Genomic DNA, 25,533 nt, shown 5'->3' on the forward strand with positions numbered 1-25,533 from the left:
GCTAAGGCTAATTAATCAATCAGGACATTTATTTGGTGATTGAATCTACTATGGGGGACTAAGTTTTAAGAAGAGAAGAAGAACAGACCTTTACTCTCATTAGTGCACACTGAAGAAGAAAATTCTTAAAACCAGAATATCTTAAAACAATAGCACAAGTGATGGATCACTGCATTCTTATTGCAACTTTTCCTATTTCCAAATGTTTGACAAACATCTCTCCAGTTGAAAACTGATTTGAAACAGCTTCAAAATTAGTTTGGAGTAAAAAAAACACTGAAGATGATGGGATTTATACAAAGTTTAAATATAGATAAGCTATCCTAAAATTCAACTTTAAGGAAATTGAACAAAGTTAGGTCCCACCAAGATTTGAAATCAGATTACTGGATTCAAAGTCCAAAGTGCTCACCATTACACCATGGAACCCATTATTAGAGAGTCTTCCTCTACTCAATATTGCTGATCTTTGAAATACTGAATGTTCTCCAGTTTTAGGTACATTTTTACATTTTTGTGTTTGCTGATGTTTTTATGTTTGGCCGGTTAGCTCAGTTGGTTAGAGCATGGTGCTAATAACGCCAAGGTCATGTGTTTGATCCCCATACGGGCCATGTGCTTCTTCTTGTTGTCCTACAAGAAATGCCAAGAAGGGATTTTATCCAGCGGCAAAGTGCATGAAGTGTGGGATGAATGCATTGGCTACAGTTAGCAGCCCTTGAAACTTGCTAGAGAACATCATAGACACATACAAAACAGAGAATTTTTAAATCCATGTTAGGAATAAACAAAAATGTCATCCTTTGGCTGATGCAGCATTTCTCTATATGGCATACATAGAAAACTTTTTCTCAAATATAGCAATATGGCAAATCTAAGAAATGCTAAGGCTAATTAATCAATCAGGACATTTATTTGGTGATTGAATTTACTATGGGGGACTAAGTTTTAAGAAGAGAAGAAGAACAGACCTTTACTCTCATTAGTGCACACTGAAGAAGAAAATTCTTAAAACCAGAATATCTTAAAACAATAGCACAAGTGATGGATCACTGCATTCTTATTGCAACTTTTCCTATTTCCAAATGTTTGACAAACATCTCTCCAGTTGAAAACTGATTTGAAACAGCTTCAAAATTAGTTTGGAGTAAAAAAACCACTGAAGATGATGGGATTTATACAAAGTTTAAATATAGATAAGCTATCCTAAAATTCAACTTTAAGGAAATTGAACAAAGTTAGGTCCCACCAAGATTTGAAATCAGATTATTGCATTCAAAGTCCAAAGTGCTCACCATTACACCATGGAACCCATTATTAGAGAGTCTTCCTCTACTCAATATTGCTGATCTTTGAAATACTGAATGTTCTCCTGTTTTAGGTACATTTGGCATTTTTGTGTTTGCTGATGTTTTTATGTTTGGCCGGTTAGCTCAGTTGGTTAGAGCATGGTGCTAATAACGCCAAGGTCATGTGTTCGATTCCCATACGGGCCATGTGATTTTTATTGTTGTCCTACAAGAAATGCCAAGAAGGGATTTTATACAGCGGCAACGTGCATGAAGTGTGGGATGAATGCATTGGCTACAGTTAGCAGCCCTTGAAACTTGCTAGAGAACATCATAGATACATACAAAACAGAGAATTTTTAAATCCATGTTAGGAATAAACAAAAATGTCATCCTTTGGCTGATGCAGCATTTCTCTATATGGCATACATAGAAAACTTTTTCTCAAATATAGCAATATGGCAAATCTAAGAAATGCTATGGCAAATTAATCAATCAGGACATTTATTTGGTGATTGAATCTACTATGGGGGACTAAGTTTTAAGACGAGAAGAAGAACAGACCTTTACTCTCATTAGTGCACACTGAAGAAGAAAATTCTTAAAACCAGAATATCTTAAAACAATAGCACAAGTGATGGATCACTGCATTCTTATTGCAACTTTTCCTATTTCCAAATGTTTGACAAACATCTCTCCAGTTGAAAACTGATTTGAAACAGCTTCAAAATTAGTTTGGAGTAAAAAAACCACTGAAGATGATGGGATTTATACAAAGTTTAAATATAGATAAGCTATCCTAAAATTCAACTTTAAGCAAATTGAACAAAGTTAGGTCCCACCAAGATTTGAAATCAGATTATTGCATTCAAAGTCCAAAGTGCTCACCATTACACCATGGAACCCATTATTAGAGAGTCTTCCTCTACTCAATATTGCTGATCTTTGAAATACTGAATGTTCTCCTGTTTTAGGTACATTTGGCATTTTTGTGTTTGCTGATACTTTTATGTTTGGCCGGTTAGCTCAGTTGGTTAGAGTGTGGTGCTAATAACGCCAAGGTCATGTGTTCGATCCCCATACGGGCCATGTGCTTTTTCTTGTTGTCCTACAAGAAATGCCAAGAAGGGATTTTATCCAGCGGCAAAGTGCATGAAGTGTGGGATGAATGCATTGGCTACAGTTAGCAGCCCTTGAAACTTGCTAGAGAACATCATAGACACATACAAAACAGAGAATTTTTAAATCCATGTTAGGAATAAACAAAAATGTTATCCTTTGGCTGATGCAGCATTTCTCTATATGGCATACATAGAAAACTTTTTCTCAAATATAGCAATATGGCAAATCTAAGAAATGCTAAGGCTAATTACTGGATTCAAAGTCCAAAGTGCTCACCATTACACCATGGAACCCATTATTAGAGAGTCTTCCTCTACTCAATATTGCTGATCTTTGAAATACTGAATGTTCTCCTGTTTTAGGTACATTTGGCATTTTTGTGTTTGCTGATGTTTTTATGTTTGGCCGGTTAGCTCAGTTGGTTAGAGCGTGGTGCTAATAACGCCAAGGTCATGTGTTCGATCCCCATACAGGCCATATGCTTTTTCTTGTTGTCCTACAAGAAATGCCAAGAAGGGATTTTATACAGCGGCAACGTGCATGAAGTGTGGGATGAATGCATTGGCTACAGTTAGCAGCCCTTGAAACTTGCTAGAGAACATCATAGACACATACAAAACAGAGAATTTTTTAATCCATGTTAGGAATAAACAAAAATGTCATCCTTTGGCTGATGCAGCATTTCTCTATATGGCATACATAGAAAACTTTTTCTCAAATATAGCAATATGGCAAATCTAAGAAATGCTAAGGCAAATTAATCAATCAGGACATTTATTTGGTGATTGAATCTACTATGGGGGACTAAGTTTTAAGACGAGAAGAAGAACAGACCTTTACTCTCATTAGTGCACACTGAAGAAGAAAATTCTTAAAACCAGAATATCTTAAAACAATAGCACAAGTGATGGATCACTGCATTCTTATTGCAACTTTTCCTATTTCCAAATGTTTGACAAACATCTCTCCAGTTGAAAACTGATTTGAAACAGCTTCAAAATTAGTTTGGAGTAAAAAAACCACTGAAGATGATGGGATTTATACAAAGTTTAAATATAGATAAGCTATCCTAAAATTCAACTTTAAGGAAATTGAACAAAGTTAGGTCCCACCAAGATTTGAAATCAGATTATTGCATTCAAAGTCCAAAGTGCTCACCATTACACCATGGAACCCATTATTAGAGAGTCTTCCTCTACTCAATATTGCTGATCTTTGAAATACTGAATGTTCTCCTGTTTTAGGTACATTTGGCATTTTTGTGTTTGCTGATGTTTTTATGTTTGGCCGGTTAGCTCAGTTGGTTAGAGCATGGTGCTAATAACGCCAAGGTCATGTGTTTGATCCCCATACGGGCCATGTGCTTTTTCTTGTTGTCCTACAAGAAATGCCAAGAAGGGATTTTATCCTGCGGCAAAGTGCATGAAGTGTGGGATGAATGCATTGGCTACAGTTAGCAGCCCTTGAAACTTGCTAGAGAACATCATAGACACATACAAAACAGAGAATTTTTAAATCCATGTTAGGAATAAACAAAAATGTCATCCTTTGGCTGATGCAGCATTTCTCTATATGGCATACATAGAAAACTTTTTCTCAAATATAGCAATATGGCAAATCTAAGAAATGCTAAGGCTAATTACTGGATTCAAAGTCCAAAGTGCTCACCATTACACCATGGAACCCATTATTAGAGAGTCTTCCTCTACTCAATATTGCTGATCTTTGAAATACTGAATGTTCTCCTGTTTTAGGTACATTTGGCATTTTTGTGTTTGCTGATGTTTTTATGTTTGGCCGGTTAGCTCAGTTGGTTAGAGCGTTGTGCTAATAACGCCAAGGTCATGTGTTCGATCCCCATACGGGCCATGTGCTTTTTCTTGTTGTCCTACAAGAAATGCCAAGAAGGGATTTTATCCAGCGGCAAAGTGCATGAAGTGTGGGATGAATGCATTGGCTACAGTTAGCAGCCCTTGAAACTTGCTAGAGAACATCATAGACACATACAAAACAGAGAATTTTTAAATCCATGTTAGGAATAAACAAAAATGTCATCCTTTGGCTGATGCAGCATTTCTCTATATGGCATACATAGAAAACTTTTTCTCAAATATAGCAATATGGCAAATCTAAGAAATGCTATGGCAAATTAATCAATCAGGACATTTATTTGGTGATTGAATCTACTATGGGGGACTAAGTTTTAAGACGAGAAGAAGAACAGACCTTTACTCTCATTAGTGCACACTGAAGAAGAAAATTCTTAAAACCAGAATATCTTAAAACAATAGCACAAGTGATGGATCACTGCATTCTTATTGCAACTTTTCCTATTTCCAAATGTTTGACAAACATCTCTCCAGTTGAAAACTGATTTGAAACAGCTTCAAAATTAGTTTGGAGTAAAAAAACCACTGAAGATGATGGGATTTATACAAAGTTTAAATATAGATAAGCTATCCTAAAATTCAACTTTAAGGAAATTGAACAAAGTTAGGTCCCACCAAGATTTGAAATCAGATTATTGCATTCAAAGTCCAAAGTGCTCACCATTACACCATGGAACCCATTATTAGAGAGTCTTCCTCTACTCAATATTGCTGATCTTTGAAATACTGAATGTTCTCCTGTTTTAGGTACATTTGGCATTTTTGTGTTTGCTGATGTTTTTATGTTTGGCCGGTTAGCTCAGTTGGTTAGAGCGTTGTGCTAATAACGCCAAGGTCATGTGTTCGATCCCCATACGGGCCATGTGCTTTTTCTTGTTGTCCTACAAGAAATGCCAAGAAGGGATTTTATCCAGCGGCAAAGTGCATGAAGTGTGGGATGAATGCATTGGCTACAGTTAGCAGCCCTTGAAACTTGCTAGAGAACATCATAGACACATACAAAACAGAGAATTTTTAAATCCATGTTAGGAATAAACAAAATTGTCATCCTTTGGCTGATGCAGCATTTCTCTGTATGGCATACATAGAAAACTTTTTCTCAAATATAGCAATATGGCAAATCTAAGAAATGCTAAGGCTAATTAATCAATCAGGACATTTATTTGGTGATTGAATCTACTATGGGGGACTAAGTTTTAAGAAGAGAAGAAGAACAGACCTTTACTCTCATTAGTGCACACTGAAGAAGAAAATTCTTAAAACCAGAATATCTTAAAACTATAGCACAAGTGATGGATCACTGCATTCTTATTGCAACTTTTCCTATTTCCAAATGTTTGACAAACATCTCTCCAGTTGAAAACTGATTTGAAACAGCTTCAAAATTAGTTTGGAGTAAAAAAACCACTGAAGATGATGGGATTTATACAAAGTTTAAATATAGATAAGCTATCCTAAAATTCAACTTTAAGCAAATTGAACAAAGTTAGGTCCCACCAAGATTTGAAATCAGATTACTGGATTCAAAGTCCAAAGTGCTCACCATTACACCATGGAACCCATTATTAGAGAGTCTTCCTCTACTCAATATTGCTGATCTTTGAAATACTGAATGTTCTCCTGTTTTAGGTACATTTGGCATTTTTGTGTTTGCTGATGCTTTTATGTTTGGCCGGTTAGCTCAGTTGGTTAGAGCGTGGTGCTAATAACGCCAAGGTCATGTGTTCGATTCCCATACGGGCCATGTGATTTTTATTGTTGTCCTACAAGAAATGCCAAGAAGGGATTTTATACAGCGGCAACGTGCATGAAGTGTGGGATGAATGCATTGGCTACAGTTAGCAGCCCTTGAAACTTGCTAGAGAACATCATAGACACATACAAAACAGAGAATTTTTTAATCCATGTTAGGAATAAACAAAAATGTCATCCTTTGGCTGATGCAGCATTTCTCTATATGGCATACATAGAAAACTTTTTCTCAAATATAGCAATATGGCAAATCTAAGAAATGCTAAGGCAAATTAATCAATCAGGACATTTATTTGGTGATTGAATCTACTATGGGGGACTAAGTTTTAAGAAGAGAAGAAGAACAGACCTTTACTCTCATTAGTGCACACTGAAGAAGAAAATTCTTAAAACCAGAATATCTTAAAACCATAGCACAAGTGATGGATCACTGCATTCTTATTGCAACTTTTCCTATTTCCAAATGTTTGACAAACATCTCTCCAGTTGAAAACTGATTTGAAACAGCTTCAAAATTAGTTTGGAGTAAAAAAACCACTGAAGATGATGGGATTTATACAAAGTTTAAATATAGATAAGCTATCCTAAAATTCAACTTTAAGGAAATTGAACAAAGTTAGGTCCCACCAAGATTTGAAATCAGATTACTGGATTCAAAGTCCAAAGTGCTCACCATTACACCATGGAACCCATTATTAGAGAGTCTTCCTCTACTCAATATTGCTGATCTTTGAAATACTGAATGTTCTCTTGTTTTAGGTACATTTGGCATTTTTGTGTTTGCTGATGCTTTTATGTTTGGCCGGTTAGCTCAGTTGGTTAGAGCGTGGTGCTAATAACGCCAAGGTCATGTGTTCGATTCCCATACGGGCCATGTGATTTTTATTGTTGTCCTACAAGAAATGCCAAGAAGGGATTTTATACAGCGGCAACGTGCATGAAGTGTGGGATGAATGCATTGGCTACAGTTAGCAGCCCTTGAAACTTGCTAGAGAACATCATAGACACATACAAAACAGAGAATTTTTTAATCCATGTTAGGAATAAACAAAAATGTCATCCTTTGGCTGATGCAGCATTTCTCTATATGGCATACATAGAAAACTTTTTCTCAAATATAGCAATATGGCAAATCTAAGAAATGCTAAGGCAAATTAATCAATCAGGACATTTATTTGGTGATTGAATCTACTATGGGGGACTAAGTTTTAAGAAGAGAAGAAGAACAGACCTTTACTCTCATTAGTGCACACTGAAGAAGAAAATTCTTAAAACCAGAATATCTTAAAACCATAGCACAAGTGATGGATCACTGCATTCTTATTGCAACTTTTCCTATTTCCAAATGTTTGACAAACATCTCTCCAGTTGAAAACTGATTTGAAACAGCTTCAAAATTAGTTTGGAGTAAAAAAACCACTGAAGATGATGGGATTTATACAAAGTTTAAATATAGATAAGCTATCCTAAAATTCAACTTTAAGGAAATTGAACAAAGTTAGGTCCCACCAAGATTTGAAATCAGATTACTGGATTCAAAGTCCAAAGTGCTCACCATTACACCATGGAACCCATTATTAGAGAGTCTTCCTCTACTCAATATTGCTGATCTTTGAAATACTGAATGTTCTCTTGTTTTAGGTACATTTGGCATTTTTGTGTTTGCTGATGCTTTTATGTTTGGCCGGTTAGCTCAGTTGGTTAGAGCGTGGTGCTAATAACGCCAAGGTCATGTGTTCGATTCCCATATGGGCCATGTGATTTTTATTGTTGTCCTACAAGAAATGCCAAGAAGGGATTTTATACAGCGGCAACGTGCATGAAGTGTGGGATGAATGCATTGGCTACAGTTAGCAGCCCTTGAAACTTGCTAGAGAACATCATAGACACATACAAAACAGAGAATTTTTAAATCCATGTTAGGAATAAACAAAAATGTCATCCTTTGGCTGATGCAGCATTTCTCTATATGGCATACATAGAAAACTTTTTCTCAAATATAGCAATATGGCAAATCTAAGAAATGCTAAGGCTAATTACTGGATTCAAAGTCCAAAGTGCTCACCATTACACCATGGAACCCATTATTAGAGAGTCTTCCTCTACTCAATATTGCTGATCTTTGAAATACTGAATGTTCTCCTTTTTTAGGTACATTTGGCATTTTTGTGTTTGCTGATGTTTTTATGTTTGGCCGGTTAGCTCAGTTGGTTAGAGCGTTGTGCTAATAACGCCAAGGTCATGTGTTCGATCCCCATACGGGCCATGTGCTTTTTCTTGTTGTCCTACAAGAAATGCCAAGAAGGGATTTTATCCAGCGGCAAAGTGCATGAAGTGTGGGATGAATGCATTGGCTACAGTTAGCAGCCCTTGAAACTTGCTAGAGAACATCATAGACACATACAAAACAGAGAATTTTTTAATCCATGTTAGGAATAAACAAAAATGTCATCCTTTGGCTGATGCAGCATTTCTCTATATGGCATACATAGAAAACTTTTTCTCAAATATAGCAATATGGCAAATCTAAGAAATGCTAAGGCAAATTAATCAATCAGGACATTTATTTGGTGATTGAATCTACTATGGGGGACTAAGTTTTAAGACGAGAAGAAGAACAGACCTTTACTCTCATTAGTGCACACTGAAGAAGAAAATTCTTAAAACCAGAATATCTTAAAACAATAGCACAAGTGATGGATCACTGCATTCTTATTGCAACTTTTCCTATTTCCAAATGTTTGACAAACATCTCTCCAGTTGAAAACTGATTTGAAACAGCTTCAAAATTAGTTTGGAGTAAAAAAACCACTGAAGATGATGGGATTTATACAAAGTTTAAATATAGATAAGCTATCCTAAAATTCAACTTTAAGGAAATTGAACAAAGTTAGGTCCCACCAAGATTTGAAATCAGATTATTGCATTCAAAGTCCAAAGTGCTCACCATTACACCATGGAACCCATTATTAGAGAGTCTTCCTCTACTCAATATTGCTGATCTTTGAAATACTGAATGTTCTCCTGTTTTAGGTACATTTGGCATTTTTGTGTTTGCTGATGTTTTTATGTTTGGCCGGTTAGCTCAGTTGGTTAGAGCATGGTGCTAATAACGCCAAGGTCATGTGTTTGATCCCCATACGGGCCATGTGCTTTTTCTTGTTGTCCTACAAGAAATGCCAAGAAGGGATTTTATCCTGCGGCAAAGTGCATGAAGTGTGGGATGAATGCATTGGCTACAGTTAGCAGCCCTTGAAACTTGCTAGAGAACATCATAGACACATACAAAACAGAGAATTTTTAAATCCATGTTAGGAATAAACAAAAATGTCATCCTTTGGCTGATGCAGCATTTCTCTATATGGCATACATAGAAAACTTTTTCTCAAATATAGCAATATGGCAAATCTAAGAAATGCTAAGGCTAATTACTGGATTCAAAGTCCAAAGTGCTCACCATTACACCATGGAACCCATTATTAGAGAGTCTTCCTCTACTCAATATTGCTGATCTTTGAAATACTGAATGTTCTCCTGTTTTAGGTACATTTGGCATTTTTGTGTTTGCTGATGTTTTTATGTTTGGCCGGTTAGCTCAGTTGGTTAGAGCGTGGTGCTAATAACGCCAAGGTCATGTGTTCGATCCCCATACGGGCCATGTGCTTTTTCTTGTTGTCCTACAAGAAATGCCAAGAAGGGATTTTATCCAGCGGCAAAGTGCATGAAGTGTGTGATGAATGCATTGGCTACAGTTAGCAGCCCTTGAAACTTGCTAGAGAACATCATAGACACATACAAAACATAGAATTTTTAAATCCATGTTAGGAATAAACAAAAATGTCATCCTTTGGCTGATGCAGCATTTCTCTATATGGCATACATAGAAAACTTTTTCTCAAATATAGCAATATGGCAAATCTAAGAAATGCTAAGGCTAATTAATCAATCAGGACATTTATTTGGTGATTGAATCTACTATGGGGGACTAAGTTTTAAGAAGAGAAGAAGAACAGACCTTTACTCTCATTAGTGCACACTGAAGAAGAAAATTCTTAAAACCAGAATATCTTAAAACCATAGCACAAGTGATGGATCACTGCATTCTTATTGCAACTTTTCCTATTTCCAAATGTTTGACAAACATCTCTCCAGTTGAAAACTGATTTGAAACAGCTTCAAAATTAGTTTGGAGTAAAAAAACCACTGAAGATGATGGGATTTATACAAAGTTTAAATATAGATAAGCTATCCTAAAATTCAACTTTAAGGAAATTGAACAAAGTTAGGTCCCACCAAGATTTGAAATCAGATTACTGGATTCAAAGTCCAAAGTGCTCACCATTACACCATGGAACCCATTATTAGAGAGTCTTCCTCTTCTCAATATTGCTGATCTTTGAAATACTGAATGTTCTCCTGTTTTAGGTACATTTGGCATTTTTGTGTTTGCTGATGTTTTTATGTTTGGCCGGTTAGCTCAGTTGGTTAGAGCGTGGTGCTAATAACGCCAAGGTCATGTGTTCGATCCCCATACGGGCCATGTGCTTTTTCTTGTTGTCCTACAAGAAATGCCAAGAAGGGATTTTATCCAGCGGCAAAGTGCATGAAGTGTGTGATGAATGCATTGGCTACAGTTAGCAGCCCTTGAAACTTGCTAGAGAACATCATAGACACATACAAAACATAGAATTTTTAAATCCATGTTAGGAATAAACAAAAATGTCATCCTTTGGCTGATGCAGCATTTCTCTATATGGCATACATAGAAAACTTTTTCTCAAATATAGCAATATGGCAAATCTAAGAAATGCTAAGGCTAATTAATCAATCAGGACATTTATTTGGTGATTGAATCTACTATGGGGGACTAAGTTTTAAGAAGAGAAGAAGAACAGACCTTTACTCTCATTAGTGCACACTGAAGAAGAAAATTCTTAAAACCAGAATATCTTAAAACCATAGCACAAGTGATGGATCACTGCATTCTTATTGCAACTTTTCCTATTTCCAAATGTTTGACAAACATCTCTCCAGTTGAAAACTGATTTGAAACAGCTTCAAAATTAGTTTGGAGTAAAAAAACCACTGAAGATGATGGGATTTATACAAAGTTTAAATATAGATAAGCTATCCTTAATATCAACTTTAAGGAAATTGAACAAAGTTAGGTCCCACCAAGATTTGAAATCAGATTACTGGATTCAAAGTCCAAAGTGCTCACCATTACACCATGGAACCCATTATTAGAGAGTCTTCCTCTACTCAATATTGCTGATCTTTGAAATACTGAATGTTCTCCTGTTTTAGGTACATTTGGCATTTTTGTGTTTGCTGATGTTTTTATGTTTGGCCGGTTAGCTCAGTTGGTTAGAGCGTTGTGTTAATAACGCCAAGGTCATGTGTTCGATCCCCATACGGGCCATGTGCTTTTTCTTGTTGTCCTACAAGAAATGCCAAGAAGGGATTTTATCCAGCGGCAAAGTGCATGAAGTGTGGGATGAATGCATTGGCTACAGTTAGCAGCCCTTGAAACTTGCTAGAGAACATCATAGACACATACAAAACAGAGAATTTTTAAATCCATGTTAGGAATAAACAAAATTGTCATCATTTGGCTGATGCAGCATTTCTCTGTATGGCATACATAGAAAACTTTTTCTCAAATATAGCAATATGGCAAATCTAAGAAATGCTAAGGCTAATTAATCAATCAGGACATTTATTTGGTGATTGAATCTACTATGGGGGACTAAGTTTTAAGAAGAGAAGAAGAACAGACCTTTACTCTCATTAGTGCACACTGAAGAAGAAAATTCTTAAAATCACTGCATTCTTATTGCAACTTTTCCTATTTCCAAATGTTTGACAAACATCTCTCCAGTTGAAAACTGATTTGAAACAGCTTCAAAATTAGTTTGGAGTAAAAAAACCACTGAAGATGATGGGATTTATACAAAAAAGTTAGGTCCCACCAAGATTTGAAATCAGATTACTGGATTCAAAGTCCAAAGTGCTCACCATTACACCATGGAACCCATTATTAGAGAGTCTTCCTCTACTCAATATTGCTGATCTTTGAAATACTGAATGTTCTCCTGTTTTAGGTACATTTGGCATTTTTGTGTTTGCTGATGCTTTTATGTTTAGCCGGTTAGCTCAGTTGGTTAGAGCGTGGTGCTAATAACGCCAAGGTCATGTGTTCGATTCCCATACGGATCATGTGATTTTTATTGTTGTCCTACAAGAAATGCCAAGAAGGGATTTTATACAGCGGCAACGTGCATGAAGTGTGGAATGAATGCATTGGCTACAGTTAGCAGCCCTTGAAACTTGCTAGAGAACATCATAGACACATACAAAACAGAGAATTTTTTAATCCATGTTAGGAATAAACAAAAATGTCATCCTTTGGCTGATGCAGCATTTCTCTATATGGCATACATAGAAAACTTTTTCTCAAATATAGCAATATGGCAAATCTAAGAAATGCTAAGGCAAATTAATCAATCAGGACATTTATTTGGTGATTGAATCTACTATGGGGGACTAAGTTTTAAGAAGAGAAGAAGAACAGACCTTTACTCTCATTAGTGCACACTGAAGAAGAAAATTCTTAAAACCAGAATATCTTAAAACCATAGCACAAGTGATGGATCACTGCATTCTTATTGCAACTTTTCCTATTTCCAAATGTTTGACAAACATCTCTCCAGTTGAAAACTGATTTGAAACAGCTTCAAAATTAGTTTGGAGTAAAAAAAACACTGAAGATGATGGGATTTATACAAAGTTTAAATATAGATAAGCTATCCTAAAATTCAACTTTTAGGAAATTGAACAAAGTTAGGTCCCACCAAGATTTGAAATCAGATTACTGCATTCAAAGTCCAAAGTGCTCACCATTACACCATGGAACCCATTATTAGAGAGTCTTCCTCTACTCAATATTGCTGATCTTTGAAATACTGAATGTTCTCCTGTTTTAGGTACATTTGGCATTTTTGTGTTTGCTGATGCTTTTATGTTTGGCCGGTTAGCTCAGTTGGTTAGAGCGTGGTGCTAATAACGCCGAGGTCATGTGTTCGATTCCCATACGGGCCATGTGATTTTTATTGTTGTCCTACAAGAAATGCCAAGAAGGGATTTTATACAGCGGCAACGTGCATGAAGTGTGGGATGAATGCATTGGCTACAGTTAGCAGCCCTTGAAACTTGCTAGAGAACATCATAGACACATACAAAACAGAGAATTTTTAAATCCATGTTAGGAAAAAACAAAAATGTCATCCTTTGGCTGATGCAGCATTTCTCTATATGGCATACATAGAAAACTTTTTCTCAAATATTGCAATATGGCAAATCTAAGAAATGCTAAGGCTAATTACTGGATTCAAAGTCCAAAGTGCTCACCATTACACCATGGAACCCATTATTAGAGAGTCTTCCTCTACTCAATATTGCTGATCTTTGAAATACTGAATGTTCTCCTGTTTTAGGTACATTTGGCATTTTTGTGTTTGCTGATGTTTTTATGTTTGGCCGGTTAGCTCAGTTGGTTAGAGCGTTGTGTTAATAACGCCAAGGTCATGTGTTCGATCCCCATACGGGCCATGTGCTTTTTCTTGTTGTCCTACAAGAAATGCCAAGAAGGGATTTTATCCAGCGGCAAAGTGCATGAAGTGTGTAATGAATGCATTGGCTACAGTTAGCAGCCCTTGAAACTTGCTAGAGAACATCATAGACACATACAAAACAGAGAATTTTTAAATCCATGTTAGGAATAAACAAAATTGTCATCCTTTGGCTGATGCAGCATTTCTCTGTATGGCATACATAGAAAACTTTTTCTCAAATATAGCAATATGGCAAATCTAAGAAATGCTAAGGCTAATTAATCAATCAGGACATTTATTTGGTGATTGAATCTACTATGGGGGACTAAGTTTTAAGAAGAGAAGAAGAACAGACCTTTACTCTCATTAGTGCACACTGAAGAAGAAAATTCTTAAAACCAGAATATCTTAAAACCATAGCACAAGTGATGGATCACTGCATTCTTATTGCAACTTTTCCTATTTCCAAATGTTTGACAAACATCTCTCCAGTTGAAAACTGATTTGAAACAGCTTCAAAATTAGTTTGGAGTAAAAAAACCACTGAAGATGATGGGATTTATACAAAGTTTAAATATAGATAAGCTATCCTAAAATTCAACTTTAAGGAAATTGAACAAAGTTAGGTCCCACCAAGATTTGAAATCAGATTACTGGATTCAAAGTCCAAAGTGCTCACCATTACACCATGGAACCCATTATTAGAGAGTCTTCCTCTACTCAATATTGCTGATCTTTGAAATACTGAATGTTCTCCTGTTTTAGGTACATTTGGCATTTTTGTGTTTGCTGATGTTTTTATGTTTGGCCGGTTAGCTCAGTTGGTTAGAGCATGGTGCTAATAACGCCAAGGTCATGTGTTTGATCCCCATACGGGCCATGTGCTTCTTCTTGTTGTCCTACAAGAAATGCCAAGAAGGGATTTTATCCAGCGGCAAAGTGCATGAAGTGTGGGATGAATGCATTGGCTACAGTTAGCAGCCCTTGAAACTTGCTAGAGAACATCATAGACACATACAAAACAGAGAATTTTTAAATCCATGTTAGGAATAAACAAAAATGTCATCCTTTGGCTGATGCAGCATTTCTCTATATGGCATACATAGAAAACTTTTTCTCAAATATAGCAATATGGCAAATCTAAGAAATGCTAAGGCTAATTAATCAATCAGGACATTTATTTGGTGATTGAATCTACTATGGGGGACTAAGTTTTAAGAAGAGAAGAAGAACAGACCTTTACTCTCATTAGTGCACACTGAAGAAGAAAATTCTTAAAACCAGAATATCTTAAAACCATAGCACAAGTGATGGATCACTGCATTCTTATTGCAACTTTTCCTATTTCCAAATGTTTGACAAACATCTCTCCAGTTGAAAACAGATTTGAAACAGCTTCAAAATTAGTTTAGAGTAAAAAAACCACTGAGGATGATGGGATTTATACAAAGTTTAAATATAGATAAGCTATCCTAAAATTCAACTTTAAGGAAATTGAACAAAGTTAGGTCCCACCAAGATTTGAAATCAGATTACTGGATTCAAAGTCCAAAGTGCTCACCATTACACCATGGAACCCATTATTAGAGAGTCTTCCTCTACTCAATATTGCTGATCTTTGAAATACTGAATGTTCTCCTGTTTTAGGTACATTTGGCATTTTTGTGTTTGCTGATGCTTTTATGTTTGGCCGGTTAGCTCAGTTGGTTAGAGCGTGGTGCTAATAACGCCAAGGTCATGTGTTCGATCCCCATACGGGCAATGTGATTTTTCTTGTTGTCCTACAAGAAATGCCAAGAAGGGATTTTATCCAGCGGCAAAGTGCATGAAGTGTGGGATGAATGCATTGGCTACAGTTAGCAGCCCTTGAAACTTGCTAGGGAACATCATAGACACATACAAAACAGAGAATTTTTAAATCCATGTTAGGAATAAACAAAATTGTCATCCTTTGGCTGATGCAGCATTTCTCTGTATGGCATACATAGAAAACTTTTTCTCAAATATAGCAATATGGCAAATCTAAGAAATGCTAAGGCTAATTAATCAATCAGGACATTTATTTGGTGATTGAATCTACTATGGGGGACTAAGTTTTAAGAAGAGAAGAAGAACAGACCTTTACTCTCATTAGTGCACACTGAAGAAGAAAATTGTTAAAACCAGAATATCTTAAAACCATAGCACAAGTGATGGATCACTGCATTCTTATTGCAACTTTTCCTATTTCCAAATGTTTGACAAACATCTCTCCAGTTGAAAACTGATTTGAAACAGCTTCAAAATTAGTTTGGAGTAAAAAAACCACTGAAGATGATGGGATTTATACAAAGTTTAAATATAGATAAGCTGTCCTAAAATTCAACTTTAAGCAAATTGAACAAAGTTAGGTCCCACCAAGATTTGAAATCAGATTACTGGATTCAAAGTCCAAAGTGCTCACCATTACACCATGGAACCCATTATTAGAGAGTCTTCCTCTACTCAATATTGCTGATCTTTGAAATACTGAATGTTCTCCTGTTTTAGGTACATTTGGCATTTTTGTGTTTGCTGATGTTTTTATGTTTCAGTTGGTTAGAGCGTGGTGCTAATAACGCCAAGGTCATGTGTTTGATCCCCATACGGGCCATGTGCTTCTTCTTGTTGTCCTACAAGAAATGCCAAGAAGGGATTTTATCCAGCGGCAAAGTGCATGAAGTGTGGGATGAATGCATTGGCAACAGTTAGCAGCCCTTGAAACTTGCTAGAGAACATCATAGACACATACAAAACAGAGAATTTTTAAATCCATGTTAGGAATAAACAAAAATGTCATCCTTTGGCTGATGCAGCATTTCTCTATATGGCATACATAGAAAACTTTTTCTCAAATATAGCAATATGGCAAATTAGTTTGGAGTAAAAAAACCACTGAAGATGATGGGATTTATACAAAGTTTAAATATAGATAAGCTATCCTAAAATTCAACTTTAAGCAAATTGAACAAAGTTAGGTCCCACCAAGATTTGAAATCAGATTACTGGATTCAAAGTCCAAAGTGCTCACCATTACACCATGGAACCCATTATTAGAGAGTCTTCCTCTACTCAATATTGCTGATCTTTGAAATACTGAATGTTCTCCTGTTTTAGGTACATTTGGCATTTTTGTGTTTGCTGATGTTTTTATGTTTCAGTTGGTTAGAGCATGGTGCTAATAACGCCAAGGTCATGTGTTTGATCCCCATACGGGCCATGTGCTTTTTCTTGTTGTCCTACAAGAAATGCCAAGAAGGGATTTTATCCTGCGGCAAAGTGCATGAAGTGTGGGATGAATGCATTGGCTACAGTTAGCAGCCCTTGAAACTTGCTAGAGAACATCATAGACACATACAAAACAGAGAATTTTTAAATCCATGTTAGGAATAAACAAAATTGTCATCCTTTGGCTGATGCAGCATTTCTCTGTATGGCATACATAGAAAACTTTTTCTCAAATATAGCAATATGGCAAATCTAAGAAATGCTAAGGCAAATTAATCAATCAGGACATTTATTTGGTGATTGAATCTACTATGGGGGACTAAGTTTTAAGAAGAGAAGAAGAACAGACCTTTACTCTCATTAGTGCACACTGAAGAAGAAAATTCTTAAAACCAGAATATCTTAAAACCATAGCACAAGTGATGGATCACTGCATTCTTATTGCAACTTTTCCTATTTCCAAATGTTTGACAAACATCTCTCCAGTTGAAAACTGATTTGAAACAGCTTCAAAATTAGTTTGGAGTAAAAAAACCACTGAAGATGATGGGATTTATACAAAGTTTAAATATAGATAAGCTATCCTAAAATTCAACTTTAAGCAAATTGAACAAAGTTAGGTCCCACCAAGATTTGAAATCAGATTATTGCATTCAAAGTCCAAAGTGCTCACCATTACACCATGGAACCCATTATTAGAGAGTCTTCCTCTACTCAATATTGCTGATCTTTGAAATACTGAATGTTCTCCTGTTTTAGGTACATTTGGCATTTTTGTGTTTGCTGATGTTTTTATGTTTCAGTTGGTTAGAGCATGGTGCTAATAACGCCAAGGTCATGTGTTTGATCCCCATACGGGCCATGTGCTTTTTCTTGTTGTCCTACAAGAAATGCCAAGAAGGGATTTTATCCTGCGGCAAAGTGCATGAAGTGTGGGATGAATGCATTGGCTACAGTTAGCAGCCCTTGAAACTTGCTAGAGAACATCATAGACACATACAAAACAGAGAATTTTTAAATCCATGTTAGGAATAAACAAAATTGTCATCCTTTGGCTGATGCAGCATTTCTCTGTATGGCATACATAGAAAACTTTTTCTCAAATATAGCAATATGGCAAATCTAAGAAATGCTAAGGCAAATTAATCAATCAGGACATTTATTTGGTGATTGAATCTACTATGGGGGACTAAGTTTTAAGAAGAGAAGAAGAACAGACCTTTACTCTCATTAGTGCACACTGAAGAAGAAAATTCTTAAAACCAGAATATCTTAAAACCATAGCACAAGTGATGGATCACTGCATTCTTATTGCAACTTTTCCTATTTCCAAATGTTTGACAAACATCTCTCCAGTTGAAAACTGATTTGAAACAGCTTCAAAATTAGTTTGGAGTAAAAAAACCACTGAAGATGATGGGATTTATACAAAGTTTAAATATAGATAAGCTATCCTAAAATTCAACTTTAAGCAAATTGAACAAAGTTAGGTCCCACCAAGATTTGAAATCAGATTACTGGATTCAAAGTCCAAAGTGCTCACCATTACACCATGGAACCCATTATTAGAGAGTCTTCCTCTACTCAATATTGCTGATCTTTGAAATACTGAATGTTCTCCTGTTTTAGGTACATTTGGCATTTTTGTGTTTGCTGATGTTTTTATGTTTGGCCGGTTAGCTCAGTTGGTTAGAGCATGGTGCTAATAACGCCAAGGTCATGTGTTTGATCCCCATACGGGCCATGTGCTTCTTCTTGTTGTCCTACAAGAAATGCCAAGAAGGGATTTTATCCAGCGGCAAAGTGCATGAAGTGTGGGATGAATGCATTGGCTACAGTTAGCAGCCCTTGAAACTTGCTAGAGAACATCATAGACACATACAAAACAGAGAATTTTTAAATCCATGTTAGGAATAAACAAAAATGTCATCCTTTGGCTGATGCAGCATTTCTCTATATGGCATACATAGAAAACTTTTTCTCAAATATAGCAATATGGCAAATCTAAGAAATGCTAAGGCTAATTAATCAATCAGGACATTTATTTGGTGATTGAATCTACTATGGGGGACTAAGTTTTAAGAAGAGAAGAAGAACAGACCTTTACTCTCATTAGTGCACACTGAAGAAGAAAATTCTTAAAACCAGAATATCTTAAAACCATAGCACAAGTGATGGATCACTGCATTCTTATTGCAACTTTTCCTATTTCCAAATGTTTGACAAACATCTCTCCAGTTGAAAACTGATTTGAAACAGCTTCAAAATTAGTTTGGAGTAAAAAAACCACTGAAGATGATGGGATTTATACAAAGTTTAAATATAGATAAGCTATCCTAAAATTCAACTTTAAGGAAATTGAACAAAGTTAGGTCCCACCAAGATTTGAAATCAGATTACTGGATTCAAAGTCCAAAGTGCTCACCATTACACCATGGAACCCATTATTAGAGAGTCTTCCTCTACTCAATATTGCTGATCTTTGAAATACTGAATGTTCTCCTGTTTTAGGTACATTTGGCATTTTTGTGTTTGCTGATGCTTTTATGTTTGGCAGGTTAGCTCAGTTGGTTAGAGCGTAGTGCTAATAACGCCAAGGTCATGTGTTCGATTCCCATACGGGCCATGTGATTTTTATTGTTGTACTACAAGAAATGCCAAGAAGGGATTTTATACAGCGGCAACGTGCATGAAGTGTGGGATGAATGCATTGGCTACAGTTAGCAGCCCTTGAAACTTGCTAGAGAACATCATAGACACATACAAAACAGAGAATTTTTTAATCCATGTTAGGAATAAACAAAAATGTCATCCTTTGGCTGATGCAGCATTTCTCTATATGGCATACATAGAAAACTTTTTCTCAAATATAGCAATATGGCAAATCTAAGAAATGCTATGGCAAATTAATCAATCAGGACATTTATTTGGTGATTGAATCTACTATGGGGGACTAAGTTTTAAGAAGAGAAGAAGAACAGACCTTTACTCTCATTAGTGCACACTGAAGAAGAAAATTCTTAAAACCAGAATATCTTAAAACCATAGCACAAGTGATGGATCACTGCATTCTTATTGCAACTTTTCCTATTTCCAAATGTTTGACAAACATCTCTCCAGTTGAAAACTGATTTGAAACAGCTTCAAAATTAGTTTGGAGTAAAAAAACCACTGAAGATGATGGGATTTATACAAAGTTTAAATATAGATAAGCTATCCTAAAATTCAACTTTAAGGAAATTGAACAAAGTTAGGTCCCACCAAGATTTGAAATCAGATTACTGGATTCAAAGTCCAAAGTGCTCACCATTACACCATGGAACCCATTATTAGAGAGTCTTCCTCTACTCAATATTGCTGATCTTTGAAATACTGAATGTTCTCCTGTTTTAGGTACATTTGGCATTTTTGTGTTTGCTGATGCTTTTATGTTTGGCCGGTTAGCTCAGTTGGTTAGAGCGTGGTGCTAATAACGCCAAGGTCATGTGTTCGATTCCCATACGGGCCATGTGATTTTTATTGTTGTCCTACAAGAAATGCCAAGAAGGGATTTTATACAGCGGCAACGTGCATGAAGTGTGGGATGAATGCATTGGCTACAGTTAGCAGCCCCTGAAACTTGCTAGAGAACATCATAGACACATACAAAACAGAGAATTTTTAAATCCATGTTAGGAATAAACAAAAATGTCATCCTTTGGCTGATGCAGCATTTCTCTATATGGCATACATAGAAAACTTTTTCTCAAATATAGCAATATGGCAAATCTAAGAAATGCTAAGGCTAATTACTGGATTCAAAGTCCAAAGTGCTCACCATTACACCATGGAACCCATTATTAGAGAGTCTTCCTCTACTCAATATTGCTGATCTTTGAAATACTGAATGTTCTCCTGTTTTAGGTACATTTGGCATTTTTGTGTTTGCTGATGTTTTTATGTTTGGCCGGTTAGCTCAGTTGGTTAGAGCGTTGTGTTAATAACGCCAAGGTCATGTGTTCGATCCCCATACGGGCCATGTGCTTTTTCTTGTTGTCCTACAAGAAATGCCAAGAAGGGATTTTATCCAGCGGCAAAGTGCATGAAGTGTGGGATGAATGCATTGGCTACAGTTAGCAGCCCTTGAAACTTGCTAGAGAACATCATAGACACATACAAAACAGAGAATTTTTAAATCCATGTTAGGAATAAACAAAATTGTCATCATTTGGCTGATGCAGCATTTCTCTGTATGGCATACATAGAAAACTTTTTCTCAAATATAGCAATATGGCAAATCTAAGAAATGCTAAGGCTAATTAATCAATCAGGACATTTATTTGGTGATTGAATCTACTATGGGGGACTAAGTTTTAAGAAGAGAAGTAGAACAGACCTTTACTCTCATTAGTGCACACTGAAGAAGAAAATTCTTAAAACCAGAATATCTTAAAACCATAGCACAAGTGATGGATCACTGCATTCTTATTGCAACTTTTCCTATTTCCAAATGTTTGACAAACATCTCTCCAGTTGAAAACTGATTTGAAACAGCTTCAAAATTAGTTTGGAGTAAAAAAACCACTGAAGATGATGGGATTTATACAAAGTTTAAATATAGATAAGCTATCCTAAAATTCAACTTTAAGGAAATTGAACAAAGTTAGGTCCCACCAAGATTTGAAATCAGATTACTGGATTCAAAGTCCAAAGTGCTCACCATTACACCATGGAACCCATTATTAGAGAGTCTTCCTCTACTCAATATTGCTGATCTTTGAAATACTGAATGTTCTCCTGTTTTAGGTACATTTGGCATTTTTGTGTTTGCTGATGTTTTTATGTTTGGCCGGTTAGCTCAGTTGGTTAGAGCGTGGTGCTAATAACGCCAAGGTCATGTGTTCGATCCCCATACGGGCCATGTGCTTTTTCTTGTTGTCCTACAAGAAATGCCAAGAAGGGATTTTATCCAGCGGCAAAGTGCATGAAGTGTGTGATGAATGCATTGGCTACAGTTAGCAGCCCTTGAAACTTGCTAGAGAACATCATAGACACATACAAAACATAGAATTTTTAAATCCATGTTAGGAATAAACAAAAATGTCATCCTTTGGCTGATGCAGGATTTCTCTATATGGCATACATAGAAAACTTTTTCTCAAATATAGCAATATGGCAAATCTAAGAAATGCTAAGGCTAATTAATCAATCAGGACATTTATTTGGTGATTGAATCTACTATGGGGGACTAAGTTTTAAGAAGAGAAGAAGAACAGACCTTTACTCTCATTAGTGCACACTGAAGAAGAAAATTCTTAAAACCAGAATATCTTAAAACCATAGCACAAGTGATGGATCACTGCATTCTTATTGCAACTTTTCCTATTTCCAAATGTTTGACAAACATCTCTCCAGTTGAAAACTGATTTGAAACAGCTTCAAAATTAGTTTGGAGTAAAAAAACCACTGAAGATGATGGGATTTATACAAAGTTTAAATATAGATAAGCTATCCTAAAATTCAACTTTAAGGAAATTGAACAAAGTTAGGTCCCACCAAGATTTGAAATCAGATTACTGGATTCAAAGTCCAAAGTGCTCACCATTACACCATGGAACCCATTATTAGAGAGTCTTCCTCTACTCAATATTGCTGATCTTTGAAATACTGAATGTTCTCCTGTTTTAGGTACATTTGGCATTTTTGTGTTTGCTGATGCTTTTATGTTTGGCCGGTTAGCTCAGTTGGTTAGAGCGTAGTGCTAATAACGCCAAGGTCATGTGTTCGATTCCCATACGGGCCATGTGATTTTTATTGTTGTACTACAAGAAATGCCAAGAAGGGATTTTATACAGCGGCAACGTGCATGAAGTGTGGGATGAATGCATTGGCTACAGTTAGCAGCCCTTGAAACTTGCTAGAGAACATCATAGACACATACAAAACAGAGAATTTTTAAATCCATGTTAGGAATAAACAAAAATGTCATCCTTTGGCTGATGCAGCATTTCTCTATATGGCATACATAGAAAACTTTTTCTCAAATATAGCAATATGGCAAATCTAAGAAATGCTAAGGCTAATTACTGGATTCAAAGTCCAAAGTGCTCACCATTACACCATGGAACCCATTATTAGAGAGTCTTCCTCTACTCAATATTGCTGATCTTTGAAATACTGAATGTTCTCTTGTTTTAGGTACATTTGGCATTTTTGTGTTTGCTGATGTTTTTATGTTAGGCCGGTTAGCTCAGTTGGTTAGAGCGTTGTGTTAATAACGCCAAGGTCATGTGTTCGATCCCCATACGGGCCATGTGCTTTTTCTTGTTGTCCTACAAGAAATGCCAAGAAGGGATTTTATCCAGCGGCAAAGTGCATGAAGTGTGGGATGAATGCATTGGCTACAGTTAGCAGCCCTTGAAACTTGCTAGAGAACATCATAGACACATACAAAACAGAGAATTTTTAAATCCATGTTAGGAATAAACAAAATTGTCATCATTTGGCTGATGCAGCATTTCTCTGTATGGCATACATAGAAAACTTTTTCTCAAATATAGCAATATGGCAAATCTAAGAAATGCTAAGGCTAATTAATCAATCAGGACATTTATTTGGTGATTGAATCTACTATGGGGGACTAAGTTTTAAGAAGAGAAGAAGAACAGACCTTTACTCTCATTAGTGCACACTGAAGAAGAAAATTCTTAAAACCAGAATATCTTAAAACCATAGCACAAGTGATGGATCACAGCATTCTTATTGCAACTTTTCCTATTTCCAAATGTTTGACAAACATCTCTCCAGTTGAAAACTGATTTGAAACAGCTTCAAAATTAGTTTGGAGTAAAAAAAACCACTGAAGATGATGGGATTTATACAAAGTTTAAATATAGATAAGCTATCCTAAAATTCAACTTTAAGGAAATTGAACAAAGTTAGGTCCCACCAAGATTTGAAATCAGATTACTGGATTCAAAGTCCAAAGTGCTCACCATTACACCATGGAACCCATTATTAGAGAGTCTTCCTCTACTCAATATTGCTGATCTTTGAAATACTGAATGTTCTCCTGTTTTAGGTACATTTGGCATTTTTGTGTTTGCTGATGTTTTTATGTTTGGCCGGTTAGCTCAGTTGGTTAGAGCATGGTGCTAATAACGCCAAGGTCATGTGTTCGATCCCCATATGGGCCATGTGCTTCTTCTTGTTGTCCTACAAGAAATGCCAAGAAGGGATTTTATCCAGCGGCAAAGTGCATGAAGTGTGGGATGAATGCATTGGCTACAGTTAGCAGCCCTTGAAACTTGCTAGAGAACATCATAGACACATACAAAACAGAGAATTTTTAAATCCATGTTAGGAATAAACAAAAATGTCATCCTTTGGCTGATGCAGCATTTCTCTATATGGCATACATAGAAAACGTTTTCTCAAATATAGCAATATGGCAAATCTAAGAAATGCTAAGGCTAATTAATCAATCAGGACATTTATTTGGTGATTGAATCTACTATGGGGGACTAAGTTTTAAGAAGAGAAGAAGAACAGACCTTTACTCTCATTAGTGCACACTGAAGAAGAAAATTCTTAAAACCAGAATATCTTAAAACCATAGCACAAGTGATGGATCACTGCATTCTTATTGCAACTTTTCCTATTTCCAAATGTTTGACAAACATCTCTCCAGTTGAAAACTGATTTGAAACAGCTTCAAAATTAGTTTGGAGTAAAAAAAACACTGAAGATGATGGGATTTATACAAAGTTTAAATATAGATAAGCTATCCTAAAATTCAACTTTAAGGAAATTGAACAAAGTTAGGTCCCACCAAGATTTGAAATCAGATTACTGGATTCAAAGTCCAAAGTGCTCACCATTACACCATGGAACCCATTATTAGAGAGTCTTCCTCTACTCAATATTGCTGATCTTTGAAATACTGAATGTTCTCCTGTTTTAGGTACATTTGGCATTTTTGTGTTTGCTGATGCTTTTATGTTTGGCCGGTTAGCTCAGTTGGTTAGAGCGTGGTGCTAATAACGCCAAGGTCATGTGTTTGATTCCCATACGGGCCATGTGATTTTTATTGTTGTCCTACAAGAAATGCCAATAAGGGATTTTATACAGCGGCAACGTGCATGAAGTGTGGGATGAATGCATTGGCTACAGTTAGCAGCCCTTGAAACTTGCTAGAGAACATCATAGACACATACAAAACAGAGAATTTTTAAATCCATGTTAGGAATAAACAAAAATGTCATCCTTTGGCTGATGCAGCATTTCTCTATATGGCATACATAGAAAACTTTTTCTCAAATATAGCAATATGGCAAATCTAAGAAATGCTATGGCAAATTAATCAATCAGGACATTTATTTGGTGATTGAATCTACTATGGGGGACTAAGTTTTAAGACGAGAAGAAGAACAGACCTTTACTCTCATTAGTGCACACTGAAGAAGAAAATTCTTAAAACCAGAATATCTTAAAACAATAGCACAAGTGATGGATCACTGCATTCTTATTGCAACTTTTCCTATTTCCAAATGTTTGACAAACATCTCTCCAGTTGAAAACTGATTTGAAACAGCTTCAAAATTAGTTTGGAGTAAAAAAACCACTGAAGATGATGGGATTTAT

General features: G+C 36.0%; 12 non-coding genes across 12 annotated transcripts; all 12 read left to right on the forward strand.

The window, feature by feature from the left end:
• Positions 1–1,422: 1,422 nt before the first annotated feature.
• On the forward strand, positions 1,423–1,496 carry TRNAI-AAU (transfer RNA isoleucine (anticodon AAU)). Its single transcript has one exon. It is a non-coding gene; the product is annotated as a tRNA-Ile (tRNA).
• An 808-nt stretch (positions 1,497–2,304) lies between these two features.
• Positions 2,305–2,378, forward strand: TRNAI-AAU (transfer RNA isoleucine (anticodon AAU)). Its single transcript has one exon. It is a non-coding gene; the product is annotated as a tRNA-Ile (tRNA).
• Positions 2,379–2,814: 436 nt separating this feature from the next.
• Positions 2,815–2,888, forward strand: TRNAI-AAU (transfer RNA isoleucine (anticodon AAU)). Its single transcript has one exon. It is a non-coding gene; the product is annotated as a tRNA-Ile (tRNA).
• Positions 2,889–5,970: 3,082 nt separating this feature from the next.
• TRNAI-AAU (transfer RNA isoleucine (anticodon AAU)) lies at positions 5,971–6,044 on the forward strand. The gene has a single exon. It is a non-coding gene; the product is annotated as a tRNA-Ile (tRNA).
• An 808-nt stretch (positions 6,045–6,852) lies between these two features.
• On the forward strand, positions 6,853–6,926 carry TRNAI-AAU (transfer RNA isoleucine (anticodon AAU)). Its single transcript has one exon. It is a non-coding gene; the product is annotated as a tRNA-Ile (tRNA).
• An 808-nt stretch (positions 6,927–7,734) lies between these two features.
• On the forward strand, positions 7,735–7,808 carry TRNAI-AAU (transfer RNA isoleucine (anticodon AAU)). The gene has a single exon. It is a non-coding gene; the product is annotated as a tRNA-Ile (tRNA).
• A 1,828-nt stretch (positions 7,809–9,636) lies between these two features.
• TRNAI-AAU (transfer RNA isoleucine (anticodon AAU)) lies at positions 9,637–9,710 on the forward strand. The gene has a single exon. It is a non-coding gene; the product is annotated as a tRNA-Ile (tRNA).
• Positions 9,711–10,518: 808 nt separating this feature from the next.
• TRNAI-AAU (transfer RNA isoleucine (anticodon AAU)) lies at positions 10,519–10,592 on the forward strand. Its single transcript has one exon. It is a non-coding gene; the product is annotated as a tRNA-Ile (tRNA).
• A 2,487-nt stretch (positions 10,593–13,079) lies between these two features.
• TRNAI-AAU (transfer RNA isoleucine (anticodon AAU)) lies at positions 13,080–13,153 on the forward strand. Its single transcript has one exon. It is a non-coding gene; the product is annotated as a tRNA-Ile (tRNA).
• Positions 13,154–20,345: 7,192 nt separating this feature from the next.
• TRNAI-AAU (transfer RNA isoleucine (anticodon AAU)) lies at positions 20,346–20,419 on the forward strand. The gene has a single exon. It is a non-coding gene; the product is annotated as a tRNA-Ile (tRNA).
• A 1,318-nt stretch (positions 20,420–21,737) lies between these two features.
• TRNAI-AAU (transfer RNA isoleucine (anticodon AAU)) lies at positions 21,738–21,811 on the forward strand. The gene has a single exon. It is a non-coding gene; the product is annotated as a tRNA-Ile (tRNA).
• Positions 21,812–24,012: 2,201 nt separating this feature from the next.
• On the forward strand, positions 24,013–24,086 carry TRNAI-AAU (transfer RNA isoleucine (anticodon AAU)). The gene has a single exon. It is a non-coding gene; the product is annotated as a tRNA-Ile (tRNA).
• Positions 24,087–25,533: the final 1,447 nt, after the last annotated feature.

The sequence above is a fragment of the Taudactylus pleione genome, unplaced genomic scaffold (genome assembly GCF_031769625.1).
Source record: "Taudactylus pleione unplaced genomic scaffold, aTauple2 ptg000085l, whole genome shotgun sequence".
Classification (NCBI taxonomy): domain Eukaryota; kingdom Metazoa; phylum Chordata; class Amphibia; order Anura; family Myobatrachidae; genus Taudactylus; species Taudactylus pleione.